This window comes from Anopheles coustani, chromosome X (assembly GCF_943734705.1).
Source record: "Anopheles coustani chromosome X, idAnoCousDA_361_x.2, whole genome shotgun sequence".
In the NCBI taxonomy this organism is placed as follows: Eukaryota; Metazoa; Arthropoda; class Insecta; order Diptera; family Culicidae; genus Anopheles; species Anopheles coustani.
This window is the reverse complement of record NC_071290.1, coordinates 18,850,707-18,869,054: the sequence shown is the minus strand read 5'-3', so window position 1 is coordinate 18,869,054 and position 18,348 is coordinate 18,850,707.

Here is an 18,348-nt window from a genome sequence, read left to right as displayed (position 1 = left end):
GCCATGAAAGAAGAATTAAATTCCTTCAAATCCAATGAATCTTGGACATTGATTAACCTTCCACAAGGGCGTAAGGCATTAAAAACCAAGTGGGTCTTCAAACGCAAGCGTGCGGAAGATGGAACGATCGTGCGGCATAAGGCTAGGCTTGTGGCCAAGGGTTGCAGTCAGCAACAAGGAATTGACTACAACGAAACGTTCGCTCCAGTCGTGCGTTATGAATCGATTCGTATATTGATAGCCTTAGCAGCGCAGAAAAATATGGGTATTGATCAGATGGATGCTGTATCGGCTTATCTTCAAAGTACTATAGACGAAGAAATTTACATCCAGCAACCCGACGGTTATGATGATGGTTCCGGAAAGGTGTTTAAGCTGAAGAAGGCTATGTACGGGTTGAAGCAGAGTGGACGATGTTGGAACACATGCTTAGACAAAACCCTACAATCTTTCGGGCTGAAGAAATCAGCAGAGGATCCGTGCGTATATTACAATCAAGACAGCAGTCTCGTCATCGCTATCTACGTAGACGATATCCTAATTTTTTGGAAAAACGCTAACATTCGAGATGAGTTGAAGTCTAGTTTGACGAAAGCCTATCAAATGAAAGACATGGGAAAGGCGAAAACATGCATAGGAATGACGATCGAATATGAGAAAGATTTTATACGCATCAACCAAAAGCGATACGCGGAGGAGGTATTATCACGTTTTGGAATGCTGAACGCAAATGCAGTAAAATCACCGTGCGACATAAGTCAAAAACTCACCGCCAGATCGGATACAGAACCTCAGCAAGATATACCTTATCGCGAAGCTGTTGGCGCGCTATTGTTTTTAGTGCAGGGTACTAGACCCGATCTAGCATTTGCAGTCAGCAATGTTAGCCGATTCAACGATAAACACGATGAAACACACTGGGCAGCAGTGAAGAGAATTCTCCGCTACTTGAAAGGGACGACCGATTACAGTATTGGATACCGACGTGGATCGGAGGATACTGTAAATGGATACGCAGATGCTGACTGGGCAAACGAACAGGATGAGCGTCGGTCTTTCTCCGGTTATGTATTCAAGTTGGCCGAAGGTGCGGTTGTTTGGTCGTGCAAGCGTCAACAATGTGTTGCCGTGTCGAGTACAGAAGAAGCGATTGGGCATGCGGCTAAGGAAGCGGTATGGTTGTTACGCTTTATAAAGCAGTTCCGCGATATATCAACCATTCAGCTATACTGCGATAATCAAAGTGCGTTAATTATGACAGAAAAGGAAGCATTTAGGCCAAGAACAAAGCATATCGATGTAAGCTTCCATTTTGTACGGGATCTTGTGAAGCAAGGGTTAATTACAATGAAATATGTTCCATCAAATGACAATCTCGCTGATTGTCTCACGAAAGGTTTAAGCGGGCCAAGATTGGCATTAATCATTGTAGGTTTAGGGATGTATACTTCTTGAACTTAATCCAAATTTTTGATTTTACGTTTTGGTCCGAGTTGGGGTGTTGGAAATAATACGTCCCAAAATGTAAAAGGTTTCGAATAATTAAGTTTGGCATCACTGCCAGATCTACTGTCATCGTGCGAAGCTGTCAGTTGATTCATTCGCCTGCTATCCATCATACAGATAAGAACTAATAAAGTGTTTAAGAAAAGAAAACATACAATTCTACAACATAAGCAAGGTGCTGCAACAATCAACAACCTGGTAGTTGAAACGCTCGGAACGGCTCCTTTGTCGGAAAGTAAAAAGCCTCGCCGCAAAGCAACCAGCAGCCAGCAGAAGAAGGAGAAGCCGGCTCCGAAAGAAAAGCCTCAAAGGAGCCAGCAAATAGATCCGCAGCAGCAGTCGAAGCCTCGGCGGGAGACTGCCGCGAAACTGCCTTTTATCATCGAAGCATCGCGTTCGGAAAACCACCGGCTTACTAAGGAAGAAAAGCGGCTGTTTGACGAGGCAAACGGAAAGCCCAAATCCGTTCCGCTCACTACAATCGATTTCTTCGTCGCAAAGTACGGCCAACATAAACCACCATATACCGCAGCGAGGTGTCACCGGGCTGCAAGGAAGCGATTCCACCGACTGCCAACAGTCCGCAAAACAGCATTCGAGAAAGAACACCAGGACGCCCTGATTAGATACATCACCGAATATATGGCGTATATTGATACATGTTCATCTTTTCAGATGCAGGCGGAGTGGGAGGAGCTGGATCGGTACATGCTGGCTGTGCTACCGAAAACGGAAGCGGTGGACGAAGACCAGGCCAGATGCAGCACCGATGATTTCCACGACTTGCCGATTGCGGAGTCGACGGCGCTGGACGATGCAACCCTTTTTGGCCATTTGGAACTAAACGAAGAAATCCGGACAATTCATCGTCGTCGTCGAGCGTCCACTCGCTCACTCTATTTTAATATGAATAATTAATTTAACTATAATTAATGCATGCCTTCAATTAATTTAATGCATGCAAAAAATGGAAAATCGCGTTCAATTTAAAGTAATGCATGCAATATAATAAATTAATGCATGCAAATGTAGATATAGCTCATTAAATTATGTTTTTTTTTGCAATTTTACAATTGTTACAATTTTATTAATGTACCCTCGTTAATAGAAAAACTTATTCAATTCTCAGTAATGCATGTAATTTAGTAAATAAATGAATGCAAAGATAGATATAGCACATTAAGTTTTTTTAATGCATGCAAATAAACAAACATCACTTATTAAACATTCGTGTTCAAGTTATTTATGCATAGGCTTCATTTTTGCTGGATTCGTTACTCGCATTGTTTATTTCGCTATCGGTGGCTCTCGATGTTTATGATGACTTTTATTACATGCATGATTAAACTCACATATTGGATTTCGTTTGAGGGTGATGGTAGCCCGAAACTTTTGCAGGAATAATGTGATCATCATAGTCATGAACATCACCCGGCAGTTAGTAAATCTGCCGTCGTGTAAAATTCGTGTAAATGTTCTATCAGCCATAATAAAAAAACGGCTGACATAGTCAAGCTGCAATAAACATACTTGTGTTTTGTTGAAAACTATCCTCGAACGAAAGAATTTACTAAAAACACAAAATGCGTTTCCTGTGCGAGTATCTATAAAGCGCAAGTATCTACGCAAATAAAACTCAATTAAAATAAATGCAAGGAAAGAAAAGACTTTGAACGATAAGACGCTCGTATTCAAGTAATTTGAGCTTTGGCTTCATTTTTCCTTGCTTTGTTACTCGCACTCGTTGAATTCACTATCGCTGGCCCTCGTGATTTATTTTGCTGTTTTATTTCACGTTTCACACGCACTTCATGCACGATTTCACTCATATTTTACGCCAAAAATGTTACAAAGTTCGCCCACGTTTGATATTTTTTAAACGGAATGGTTAACAGCTATGGGAGATATGTCTTACTTGATGGGCTGTGACCGTTAACGCTTAGATCTTGTTCACCATCGGCCCATTTTGTTACATGTGTTACAAGTTTTGCTTTAACTTGAAAGCGAACAGATTTTGTCTCGGTTTGCTGTTCATGCAGAAGTTTTATCATTTAAAACGCCAGTGAAACACAGTACAGGTAGCTAGTATTGTACCTATCGTGTCAGCAAGTACAAAATGTTGCACACAGGTAGAGTTTTAGCGTACTTTTCATGGAAACAGGTAACGAATGATTAATTTATGATTGGAATATTGGCAGGCAGGTATATAATTAAACGAAAAGTACGACTTATTTTTACTCCCGTCCCGAACGAAACAATTTTGGAAACATATGATGTATGCAGCCGATCATCACGCGCGAGGTTGGTTTTTATTTGTACTCGCATCAAATGCGCCTAATGGCAACTCCAGAAAACCTGATTATATTTTGTTTTTGTAGTTTATGCCTTAAGAGATAATAACAACCTTTCTGAAACTGTGCTTAGCAAGGCGCTCGATTGTATACAGCCCGAACGATAATTCATCATTCAGGTACCTTATTCTGCCATGCCAAGAGTACACCGCGATCGGTCAACGACCCAAACGACCGATTAGCCGTCTAGGGAAAATAAAAATTTGTTGCGAAAAATGCTGGTGCAAAAGCTCCGAATGAACCTTGGTAACTATAACCAATGTCATAACGGCGACGCCGTGAAAGAACAGGTGATGTAATAAACCAAGTCATTCTAGCGGTTTCTTTTTCTCCGAATTCAAGCAACGAAAGTAGGGCACGCACGGTCATTGACCCAGATTTAGCCAATACGATAGTTGAAGGTCGGACTCCAGTGGCATTAAACGAGCGAAAGAGAGAGCATGCTACGGCATCGCGCCAGCATAATCGAGAAGGAGAGTGCAGCAGAGTAACGTTCGCTCTCACACTGTGTTGCGTTTTGCCACAAGAACTGGCGTGTGTGAGCGAGACAACGCATGAGCCGGACGAGCGTGCGAACAGAAACGTTGGAAACTCCGCACATTTGCAAACACAGTAGAACCGTATGAGGTTAATAGTTTTTGAGAAAACTTTGTATTCCTTTAAAAATAAATGTAATGTTCTATTTTAATTGGACAATGAAACAAATACATCGGTCTAGAATGTTACACATAATTTCACGGCGTACGATCAAGTGTGATCAAGGCAAGCTTTATACGTATTCAATTTCATTTCGGCGGATTTCCTCCGACTGCCTCATAGTGCATCTGTTACAGCATGTGCGAGCATCGACTTCATAGCAGATACACTCTGGCGCACCTGGCTTTCTGCTCCGTGTGCCAGAAAGAGAACGTAAACGCAAAGTCGTAATCTGCGAGCAAACTATACGGGTTGCTGTATGGTTACCGGCTGCGGTGAACTCGGCGCAAACGTTTGACGGCTAACATTTTGAGAAAAAATAAACATTTTTAAAACTAAGTCATCGCCATATTCCCCTCTTTCACTGCCTCATTTTCTTTCGGTAATGGTATATATAAAAAAGAATCCAATGAACCGGATTATTTTTGCTAATTAAAACAAAAACAAGCTTTCTAAATCTTTGCCCAGCTTACCGCTCGGTTACATACTGCCCGTGCGATAATTCATGAAAAGTACCATGCACTGGATAGCCAAGTGTGCGCCACTGTTGAAGACATGCATGAGCCGTTAGCAAGAATTAAACAACAGCCCGATCGTTTTTCACTTCGCTTAGTTACACCTTTTAAAGAGACTGCCCTTGAAATATAAAGTTGGTTTCAGGGTCAGGGTCAATCGGTGTACACAATTCGTTGCTGGAATTCGAAGGAAAAAGAACCGCTACTATGACTGGCGCGTCGCCGTTATCTCATTGGTGGCATTGACATTCCAGGAGAAACCAGTTCGGAACTGTTGCATACCGGTTGTGGCGCACTTGGCGCATACGTATGACTACTCGTATTCGGGGGAAAATAACCCGTTGGTTAAACTTGGTCATGGTCATATTCCCCTCTGTTACTTTTTCCTTTTCCCACATTAATGGTAAAGATCGCCCTTGAAAACAATTTCGTAACTGTAGAACACCGACGATAAGGCAATTTTGCATGGTAAATTGATAAACACGTATCTCGTTCACTATTTTTGTCACTCACGTGCTTCGGCCACACGCCCTTTTCGGTAGCTGAGATCAAAATTCTATACACGAACAAAATTCACGCCTTGTGGCGTACAACATTTAAGCCAAACAATAATCCTCTGGCTCGTATGCAAAAGTTTGTGCTGTTTTATCAGACGTTTTACCATTTGAGACGCCAGTAAAACACGAGCTCGAATTGTACCAAACGTGTCAGCGAGTAAAAAATGTGGAACACAGGTAAGGTTTAAGTGTACGTTTCAAACAAACGGGTAGAGGCGATCAATTAATTTTCGGCATGTTGGTACGCAGGTATATAATTAAATAGAAAGTACGATTGTTCTAGAGATTCAGGTACGATGCTGCTAGAGATTCAGGTAGATGCTTCTATTGATTCAGGTACGTTTAAGACACAACAGTTCGCGTGGCGCGTGATCGATAGCATTCTTAGCGCTATCTTGCCCGCCCTTTATTTCAAACAATCATAGTTGAGGGCAGACACCACCGATTTTGGCTTCACACACGTATAGATCGGACTGTGAATCGAATGATGATTATGTTGGAAAGATGATGGAAGCATGGCGACGCTGTAGTGAGGTTGGCATTAAATTCGAGGACAAAATAGTAGCCTTATTTATGCTAGGGAACCTAGGACCTGAATATGAGTCGTTCCGACAAAGTATTGTTGGTAGTGGCCAGCCGTTGACGGTTGATCGTGTTAAGTCTGGGCTGTTAGAACTGACGCCAGTACAGAGTAAAGGTACAGAAGTGGCGTACTATAGTGTGCCAAGACAAAACAAGTTTCCAGGAAATAACGACTCAAGTAAAAGGCGCGACTACAGTGACATAAAGTGTTTCGGTTGCGGTCAGAAGGGGCACTTCAAAAACAAATGCCCTAAAGACAGCGGCAACAGTGCAAAATGGCGTTCAGGCGGCAGGATTGCAAATCCGAAGAAGAAAGAACATGATGAAGCAAACGTTGCAGCTGCCTTTTCAGTCGTTTTCGGGGAACGAAACAATGATTGGTTTTTAGACAGTGGAGCGTCAAGGCACATGACTCCGAAACGAGAAATACTGAACAATTTTCGGAAAATCGACAGCCCAGGAATAACTGTTGCAGATAACCGCAAGTTGAAAGTCGAAGGTTGTGGTGACGTTGAGCTTTCCGTGAAGGGGAAGAAACTTTTGCTAAGAGACGTTTTGTATGCACCCGAATTGAAAGCGAATTTGATGTCGCTTGATATTATATCGCGTACGGGTCACAAAATAGTTGTCGAAAAGGGTGTTTGCAAGGTTTTGAACCGTGATGAACAGTTGATCATCGAAGCAAGTTCGACAAATGGAACATTTAGAATAGATGCGAATCATGTATTGTGTATGTTGGCTGATAAAAAAGCGCTGGTTGATTGGCATCGCAAAATGGGACACTTAAGTTACGACGGTCTCAAAAAGATCGAGAAAGCTGATGATAACGTGAAATTTTCCGACACAAAAGAAACGATCGCGAATTGTGAAACATGTGCGAAGGGGAAGCAAGCTAGAAAAGGCTTTTCGAGGAATCAGAAGGTGACAATCAAGACGAAAAGAATCCTTGAGTTAGTGCATACAGATCTGTGTGGTCCCATGAGTTCGTCATTAGGTGGTTCAAAATATTTTGCGGTTTTTGTGGATGATTTCTCTCGAAAGGTTTTTGTTTCGTTTTTAACCGGGAAATCAGCGTTAGCCCCTGCATTACGAGACTTTATTGTCAGAATGGAAAATCAGACTGGAGCAAAAGTAAAGCGTCTTCGATCGGACAACGGGGGGGAGTTCGTGAATGCGGAAATGGTTAAACTATGTAAACAGTTTGGAATCGTACACGAAACGACAGTGCCATATACTCCTCAGCAAAATGGTATATCCGAAAGAATGAATCGGACGATCATCGAACGAGCACGATGCCTGCTTGTTGACTCCGGGGTTGATCGGAAGCTTTGGGCCGAGGCAGTAAATCATGCAGCTCATATCATTAACCGATCGATCAATAGATCTTTGGGCGATCGTTGTCCTGAAGAGATTTGGAGTGGCAGAAAGCCAGACCTGTCCAAATTGCGAACATTTGGGGAACCTGCAATGGTCCATGTCCCCAAGATAAAACGTACTAAGTGGGATCCAGTATCCGTCAAAATGTTGTTTGTTGGATACATGCTCACAGAGAAAAACTTCAGGTTTTATAACCAGACGGATGGAAAAATATATGTGAGTAGAGACGCTAGTTTCTTTGAAAGTGTACCCAAAACACAATTCTATGTTGATACGACCGATGATTGTGAACAGCTAATAGCTTCAGTTGGGGTTCCGGACGTATCAGAGGTAAAGAAAGCGGAAACACCGAAGTCATCGTCGGATGATGAGGAGCCAAGTTTCGAAGACGCGATAACGACTCCTGAAAGTGAGCCAAGGCGGTCACAACGTATACGTCGTCCAGTATTACGAGAGGATTTTATTTCCTATTTCACACGTGATTGTGAACCGGAAGATCCCGAAGACCGAGAAAGTGCATTGAAGGCACATGATGCAATATTTTGGGATAATGCCATGAAAGAAGAATTAAATTCCTTCAAATCCAATGAATCTTGGACATTGATTAACCTTCCACAAGGGCGTAAGGCATTAAAAACCAAGTGGGTCTTCAAACGCAAGCGTGCGGAAGATGGAACGATCGTGCGGCATAAGGCTAGGCTTGTGGCCAAGGGTTGCAGTCAGCAACAAGGAATTGACTACAACGAAACGTTCGCTCCAGTCGTGCGTTATGAATCGATTCGTATATTGATAGCCTTAGCAGCGCAGAAAAATATGGGTATTGATCAGATGGATGCTGTATCGGCTTATCTTCAAAGTACTATAGACGAAGAAATTTACATCCAGCAACCCGACGGTTATGATGATGGTTCCGGAAAGGTGTTTAAGCTGAAGAAGGCTATGTACGGGTTGAAGCAGAGTGGACGATGTTGGAACACATGCTTAGACAAAACCCTACAATCTTTCGGGCTGAAGAAATCAGCAGAGGATCCGTGCGTATATTACAATCAAGACAGCAGTCTCGTCATCGCTATCTACGTAGACGATATCCTAATTTTTTGGAAAAACGCTAACATTCGAGATGAGTTGAAGTCTAGTTTGACGAAAGCCTATCAAATGAAAGACATGGGAAAGGCGAAAACATGCATAGGAATGACGATCGAATATGAGAAAGATTTTATACGCATCAACCAAAAGCGATACGCGGAGGAGGTATTATCACGTTTTGGAATGCTGAACGCAAATGCAGTAAAATCACCGTGCGACATAAGTCAAAAACTCACCGCCAGATCGGATACAGAACCTCAGCAAGATATACCTTATCGCGAAGCTGTTGGCGCGCTATTGTTTTTAGTGCAGGGTACTAGACCCGATCTAGCATTTGCAGTCAGCAATGTTAGCCGATTCAACGATAAACACGATGAAACACACTGGGCAGCAGTGAAGAGAATTCTCCGCTACTTGAAAGGGACGACCGATTACAGTATTGGATACCGACGTGGATCGGAGGATACTGTAAATGGATACGCAGATGCTGACTGGGCAAACGAACAGGATGAGCGTCGGTCTTTCTCCGGTTATGTATTCAAGTTGGCCGAAGGTGCGGTTGTTTGGTCGTGCAAGCGTCAACAATGTGTTGCCGTGTCGAGTACAGAAGAAGCGATTGGGCATGCGGCTAAGGAAGCGGTATGGTTGTTACGCTTTATAAAGCAGTTCCGCGATATATCAACCATTCAGCTATACTGCGATAATCAAAGTGCGTTAATTATGACAGAAAAGGAAGCATTTAGGCCAAGAACAAAGCATATCGATGTAAGCTTCCATTTTGTACGGGATCTTGTGAAGCAAGGGTTAATTACAATGAAATATGTTCCATCAAATGACAATCTCGCTGATTGTCTCACGAAAGGTTTAAGCGGGCCAAGATTGGCATTAATCATTGTAGGTTTAGGGATGTATACTTCTTGAACTTAATCCAAATTTTTGATTTTACGTTTTGGTCCGAGTTGGGGTGTTGGAAATAATACGTCCCAAAATGTAAAAGGTTTCGAATAATTAAGTTTGGCATCACTGCCAGATCTACTGTCATCGTGCGAAGCTGTCAGTTGATTCATTCGCCTGCTATCCATCATACAGATAAGAACTAATAAAGTGTTTAAGAAAAGAAAACATACAATTCTACAACATAAGCAAGGTGCTGCAACAATCAACAACCTGGTAGTTGAAACGCTCGGAACGGCTCCTTTGTCGGAAAGTAAAAAGCCTCGCCGCAAAGCAACCAGCAGCCAGCAGAAGAAGGAGAAGCCGGCTCCGAAAGAAAAGCCTCAAAGGAGCCAGCAAATAGATCCGCAGCAGCAGTCGAAGCCTCGGCGGGAGACTGCCGCGAAACTGCCTTTTATCATCGAAGCATCGCGTTCGGAAAACCACCGGCTTACTAAGGAAGAAAAGCGGCTGTTTGACGAGGCAAACGGAAAGCCCAAATCCGTTCCGCTCACTACAATCGATTTCTTCGTCGCAAAGTACGGCCAACATAAACCACCATATACCGCAGCGAGGTGTCACCGGGCTGCAAGGAAGCGATTCCACCGACTGCCAACAGTCCGCAAAACAGCATTCGAGAAAGAACACCAGGACGCCCTGATTAGATACATCACCGAATATATGGCGTATATTGATACATGTTCATCTTTTCAGATGCAGGCGGAGTGGGAGGAGCTGGATCGGTACATGCTGGCTGTGCTACCGAAAACGGAAGCGGTGGACGAAGACCAGGCCAGATGCAGCACCGATGATTTCCACGACTTGCCGATTGCGGAGTCGACGGCGCTGGACGATGCAACCCTTTTTGGCCATTTGGAACTAAACGAAGAAATCCGGACAATTCATCGTCGTCGTCGAGCGTCCACTCGCTCACTCTATTTTAATATGAATAATTAATTTAACTATAATTAATGCATGCCTTCAATTAATTTAATGCATGCAAAAAATGGAAAATCGCGTTCAATTTAAAGTAATGCATGCAATATAATAAATTAATGCATGCAAATGTAGATATAGCTCATTAAATTATGTTTTTTTTTGCAATTTTACAATTGTTACAATTTTATTAATGTACCCTCGTTAATAGAAAAACTTATTCAATTCTCAGTAATGCATGTAATTTAGTAAATAAATGAATGCAAAGATAGATATAGCACATTAAGTTTTTTTAATGCATGCAAATAAACAAACATCACTTATTAAACATTCGTGTTCAAGTTATTTATGCATAGGCTTCATTTTTGCTGGATTCGTTACTCGCATTGTTTATTTCGCTATCGGTGGCTCTCGATGTTTATGATGACTTTTATTACATGCATGATTAAACTCACATATTGGATTTCGTTTGAGGGTGATGGTAGCCCGAAACTTTTGCAGGAATAATGTGATCATCATAGTCATGAACATCACCCGGCAGTTAGTAAATCTGCCGTCGTGTAAAATTCGTGTAAATGTTCTATCAGCCATAATAAAAAAACGGCTGACATAGTCAAGCTGCAATAAACATACTTGTGTTTTGTTGAAAACTATCCTCGAACGAAAGAATTTACTAAAAACACAAAATGCGTTTCCTGTGCGAGTATCTATAAAGCGCAAGTATCTACGCAAATAAAACTCAATTAAAATAAATGCAAGGAAAGAAAAGACTTTGAACGATAAGACGCTCGTATTCAAGTAATTTGAGCTTTGGCTTCATTTTTCCTTGCTTTGTTACTCGCACTCGTTGAATTCACTATCGCTGGCCCTCGTGATTTATTTTGCTGTTTTATTTCACGTTTCACACGCACTTCATGCACGATTTCACTCATATTTTACGCCAAAAATGTTACAAAGTTCGCCCACGTTTGATATTTTTTAAACGGAATGGTTAACAGCTATGGGAGATATGTCTTACTTGATGGGCTGTGACCGTTAACGCTTAGATCTTGTTCACCATCGGCCCATTTTGTTACATGTGTTACAAGTTTTGCTTTAACTTGAAAGCGAACAGATTTTGTCTCGGTTTGCTGTTCATGCAGAAGTTTTATCATTTAAAACGCCAGTGAAACACAGTACAGGTAGCTAGTATTGTACCTATCGTGTCAGCAAGTACAAAATGTTGCACACAGGTAGAGTTTTAGCGTACTTTTCATGGAAACAGGTAACGAATGATTAATTTATGATTGGAATATTGGCAGGCAGGTATATAATTAAACGAAAAGTACGACTTATTTTTACTCCCGTCCCGAACGAAACAATTTTGGAAACATATGATGTATGCAGCCGATCATCACGCGCGAGGTTGGTTTTTATTTGTACTCGCATCAAATGCGCCTAATGGCAACTCCAGAAAACCTGATTATATTTTGTTTTTGTAGTTTATGCCTTAAGAGATAATAACAACCTTTCTGAAACTGTGCTTAGCAAGGCGCTCGATTGTATACAGCCCGAACGATAATTCATCATTCAGGTACCTTATTCTGCCATGGCAAGAGTACACCGCGATCGGTCAACGACCCAAACGACCGATTAGCCGTCTAGGGAAAATAAAAATTTGTTGCGAAAAATGCTGGTGCAAAAGCTCCGAATGAACCTTGGTAACTATAACCAATGTCATAACGGCGACGCCGTGAAAGAACAGGTGATGTAATAAACCAAGTCATTCTAGCGGTTTCTTTTTCTCCGAATTCAAGCAACGAAAGTAGGGCACGCACGGTCATTGACCCAGATTTAGCCAATACGATAGTTGAAGGTCGGACTCCAGTGGCATTAAACGAGCGAAAGAGAGAGCATGCTACGGCATCGCGCCAGCATAATCGAGAAGGAGAGTGCAGCAGAGTAACGTTCGCTCTCACACTGTGTTGCGTTTTGCCACAAGAACTGGCGTGTGTGAGCGAGACAACGCATGAGCCGGACGAGCGTGCGAACAGAAACGTTGGAAACTCCGCACATTTGCAAACACAGTAGAACCGTATGAGGTTAATAGTTTTTGAGAAAACTTTGTATTCCTTTAAAAATAAATGTAATGTTCTATTTTAATTGGACAATGAAACAAATACATCGGTCTAGAATGTTACACATAATTTCACGGCGTACGATCAAGTGTGATCAAGGCAAGCTTTATACGTATTCAATTTCATTTCGGCGGATTTCCTCCGACTGCCTCATAGTGCATCTGTTACAGCATGTGCGAGCATCGACTTCATAGCAGATACACTCTGGCGCACCTGGCTTTCTGCTCCGTGTGCCAGAAAGAGAACGTAAACGCAAAGTCGTAATCTGCGAGCAAACTATACGGGTTGCTGTATGGTTACCGGCTGCGGTGAACTCGGCGCAAACGTTTGACGGCTAACATTTTGAGAAAAAATAAACATTTTTAAAACTAAGTCATCGCCATATTCCCCTCTTTCACTGCCTCATTTTCTTTCGGTAATGGTATATATAAAAAAGAATCCAATGAACCGGATTATTTTTGCTAATTAAAACAAAAACAAGCTTTCTAAATCTTTGCCCAGCTTACCGCTCGGTTACATACTGCCCGTGCGATAATTCATGAAAAGTACCATGCACTGGATAGCCAAGTGTGCGCCACTGTTGAAGACATGCATGAGCCGTTAGCAAGAATTAAACAACAGCCCGATCGTTTTTCACTTCGCTTAGTTACACCTTTTAAAGAGACTGCCCTTGAAATATAAAGTTGGTTTCAGGGTCAGGGTCAATCGGTGTACACAATTCGTTGCTGGAATTCGAAGGAAAAAGAACCGCTACTATGACTGGCGCGTCGCCGTTATCTCATTGGTGGCATTGACATTCCAGGAGAAACCAGTTCGGAACTGTTGCATACCGGTTGTGGCGCACTTGGCGCATACGTATGACTACTCGTATTCGGGGGAAAATAACCCGTTGGTTAAACTTGGTCATGGTCATATTCCCCTCTGTTACTTTTTCCTTTTCCCACATTAATGGTAAAGATCGCCCTTGAAAACAATTTCGTAACTGTAGAACACCGACGATAAGGCAATTTTGCATGGTAAATTGATAAACACGTATCTCGTTCACTATTTTTGTCACTCACGTGCTTCGGCCACACGCCCTTTTCGGTAGCTGAGATCAAAATTCTATACACGAACAAAATTCACGCCTTGTGGCGTACAACATTTAAGCCAAACAATAATCCTCTGGCTCGTATGCAAAAGTTTGTGCTGTTTTATCAGACGTTTTACCATTTGAGACGCCAGTAAAACACGAGCTCGAATTGTACCAAACGTGTCAGCGAGTAAAAAATGTGGAACACAGGTAAGGTTTAAGTGTACGTTTCAAACAAACGGGTAGAGGCGATCAATTAATTTTCGGCATGTTGGTACGCAGGTATATAATTAAATAGAAAGTACGATTGTTCTAGAGATTCAGGTACGATGCTGCTAGAGATTCAGGTAGATGCTTCTATTGATTCAGGTACGTTTAAGACACAACAGTTCGCGTGGCGCGTGATCGATAGCATTCTTAGCGCTATCTTGCCCGCCCTTTATTTCAAACAATCATAGTTGAGGGCAGACACCACCGATTTTGGCTTCGTTGAGCCGGTTTTCGGTACCGTAAAAAACACAAAACCAAGCGTAGCTCAGGCTGCATCAAACCAATCTCGCAAAACAAAACAGTTTTGGAAACGTATGCTGTATACAGGTATACAGTTCGCCCGCTATCGCGAGAAAACGGAAAAACACGTTTACAAAATTCGTCCGGAATTTTGTGAACGCTCTCCATACATTTTCGATCGATTTTTAATTTGCGAGATAGCGCTTTGGTGTCTTCGGCAATAATGTAGAAATCGGGTTTTTAAACACATTTTACTTGTGGGTTTTTTTTCGATCCGTCGCTTGGTTCGCCCGCAATCGCGAGAAACGGAAAAAATTCTCTCCATACATTTTCGATCGATTTTAAAAATTTCGAGATAGCGCTTTGGTGTCTTCGGCAATAATGTAGAAATCGGGTTTTTAAACACATTTTACTTGTGGGTTTTTTTCGATCCGTCGCTTGGTTCGCCCGCAATTGCGAGAAAACGGAAAAACACGTTTACAAAATTCGTCCGGAATTTTGTGAACGCTCTCCATACATTTTCGATCGATTTAAAAAATTTCGAGATAGCGCTTTGGTGTCTTCGGCAATAATGTAGAAATCAGGTTTTTAAACACATTTTACTTGTGGGTTTTTTTCGATCCGACGCTTGGTTCGCCCGCAATCGCGAGAAAACGGAAAAACACGTTTACAAAATTCGTCAAGAATTTTGTGAACGCTCTCCATACATTTTCGATCGATTTAAAAAATTTCGAGATAGCGCTTTGGTGTCTTCGGCAATAATGTAGAAATCGGGTTTTTAAACACATTTTACTTGTGGGTTTTTTGCGATCCGTCGCTTGATTCGCCCGCAATCGCGAGAAAACGGAAAAACACGTTTACAAAATTCGTTCTGAATTTTGTGTGCTCCAAGCACCCTGAAAGTATGAGAACGCTATCTGGAAAACTCGTGGAGATATTAGAGAAACATAGGGCCCAAAAGATACCAAGTCGCAGGAAATGGGCCCTCCAAAGACACCCTAAAATCCCAATTTCGGCTAAGTTGCAGGCCAGCTAGCGAAGTAAAATATTCTAGGCATAACTAGAACACGTTGATGCGCAACTTTTTGAATCTGAACTTTTTTCGATATCTGGCCCCCAAAGTTAGGATATGGGCGATCCAAGGATTTTTCCAAGTTTCGGTACTTTTTACGGTATCGCTCATAGCTCCGGCTGTATGAGAGCAAATGACAACCTTAGACATGATTTGGAAAGGTATTGAGTAGTACTAACTTACGTTAGAACACAGCGAAGCGCTATCGGTTCATGGCAAGGCCGATATAAGCAGTCAAAGATGAAAAATGTTGACAAAATGAACAAAAATTACCTTGGTACGCGAATAGCGGCCAGGGATGAAGAGGTACGAAGGTAGTGTGAAATAATTATAACTAGCTTGACGCCCCGGCGTTGCTCGGTGAAGAAAAGGTTGAGAAAAGATTTATGGTTTTACTCTCTACTTGAAAGTTTGAATTAATTTATTAATTAAAATAACGGCATATTTAAATGTATGAAATTTCATGAATTTCTCCGTGATGTACAAACCTTAGGGTAGCTATGTTGAATACACCTTGACATTTGTTTACATGCTTGTTTTGTTTGTGTTAGTAAAACTGAGTTTAAATTGTAAAATATAGATAATTTAATCAAAAAACAGTGATCAAACAAACCTTCAACAACATCTGCAGTACTTAAACTTAATGTGTGAAAAGTTTCAGAAGCGACGGTTCAGTAATGGTCGAGTTTTTAGTGTACACAGAACTCCATACATAAAAAATAGCTAAAATATGTAGTATACTACTCTATCTATAAATCTATAGATTAATAAAGAAGAATTTTTACTAAAAACTGAACATATGGAATTAATCATTATTCTAAAGATACTCACAAAAACCTTTTGAAAAATTCTGAAGAACGAAATTTTTTAGGTTATGTGTAGTAAACTGCCCAAATGATTGTTTTTAAACATTACTGATATCTCGGTTATTAGTTACCGACAGACTCAGCTAAACACTCTAAACCTGTCATTTTTTGTAACTAACCGAGGTGCTCGGTTAGAAAAGTTTAACCGAGAGCATTACCGAGCGCTCAGCAGTGCGGATCTCGGCAACCAATAACCGAGACTCGGCAAAAAAATTTAAGTGTCCAAATCGTTGGAAACAACATCGTGTGATTGATCTTGATATTCTCGCGTGTGCCTTAAGAGGACAGCAATCACTGTACCAAAACCTATGGATTTTCTCTACAAATAAACAATATTTTACAAAAAAAGTAGAGGGAATTTCAGGGAATGGGGAGACCTTTAAATATAAGCGAATCAAGTAACGTAGTTGCACTTGAAGTACGAAGGTTCGTTTTGCGTAGCTCTCGGTTTTAAATTGTTTTACGGTCATATTTCGTCACTCTGCGCGATTATTTTTTCGTATACGTAAGTGAAAATTTGCAGTGCTATAATATGGATGTTTTGGCATCGATCCGCAGTGCGAGTGATCTACTAATGATCACCGACAATGAAATAGAACTTGTGAAGGTGCTGCAACAGGCGGGGTTGCTCGCCACTAGCATGTTGTGCGAAAAGTGTGGCCGCTTCATGACATTAAAGTCTACGAAGCGTGCTAATTCGTGCAAGTGGGTTTGTATAAAAACCCTAATCTGCCCGGGGAGTGAATGTACGGTCCGTACGGGCAGTATATTCAATAACTCCACCCTTCACCCCCCAGCTTATGCGAGTGGTTTTTGTTTAGGCGCGTAACACCAAGCTAGAGCTCGCGGCTACCGATTCCGGTACATAGCGAAAGACCGCTGGAAAGTGGTATCAAATATTAAGAAAATTGAGTGCCGATCACGTTTTTCAAAACCAGAATCAAATTGGTGACGAGGGATGCGTATTTGAACTCGACGAATCCGTCGTCACCCAGCGGAAATATCACCGGGGACGAATGTCGTACAACTACCAAGTGTGGGTTTTTGGAGGCATTTGTCGTGAAACCAGAGATATTTTCGTTGAGATCGTGGAGAAGCGTGATCGTGTAGCTCTTCGCAATCTTACACCGTTTTCGAGAACAGGTAAGCATCGTTCAACTGCTTCTATTTCACTGTTCAACCGTAAGTAAACATTTGACGTCCACCTGAAATACTGTTGCCTATCTGTGCCTGATCCAAACGTAAATGAATAAAGTTCAATCACAACGAAACATTTGATGCCTCCGATGTCAATGCAGGTGTATATCGCCCGGATTCGTTTTTTGTCCCATTATCGCTTTTAACAATCGTTGGAAAACAATCATTGAGTGGGAAACCTTATAGTAAATAATTAGCTGCCGAGCACAATGAGCTTTTTTAATCCTTCAAGTGGGTTATTTACGAACATGAAACTGTGTATGAGTGTAATAATGAAAAAAGCTATCCTGTAATCTACGTAAACTTACAACAACTATGAACTACAAAAACGACTTCCTATGAAGATAAAGAATTTTTTACGCCGAATGTAGTTTATCATTAAATTTTAATGTGCCTGAATTATAATTATGTTTATTTTTATGTTAATTGTCTTTTCAAATGAAAGCAACAAAACGAAGTTAAGCTTACATCATGTAAACGTATCTGCTCGGAGGCATCAAATGTTTCGTTGCGTTTGAACTTTATTCATTTACGTTTGGACCATGCACAGATACGCAACAGTATTTCAGTTGGACGTCAAATGTTTACTAACGGTTGAACAATGATACACAAGCACTTGAACGATGCTTACCTGGGCTCCAAAACGGTGTATTGTAACCAATGTCCGTCCGGGCACAACAATAATGGCCGATTGTTGGAGGTCTTACAATGCCTTGCATGGTTTCATCCGTCAGACCATAAACCATTCGCAGTATTTTATTCACCCTGAAGACCCCACGGTGCACACGCAGAATATTGAGAATGTCTGACGATGGTTGAAACCGTTTCTGAAGAGAAAAGAGAACAAACCGAGGAGGAGTACATTACGGAGTACGAAGTCAAACGCCGAAACGATGACACATTTTTAACTATTTGCAATATCATCAAAATAGCACAAAGCTAAAAAAAGCTGTTGCAAAAGCGGTACGCTTCCTG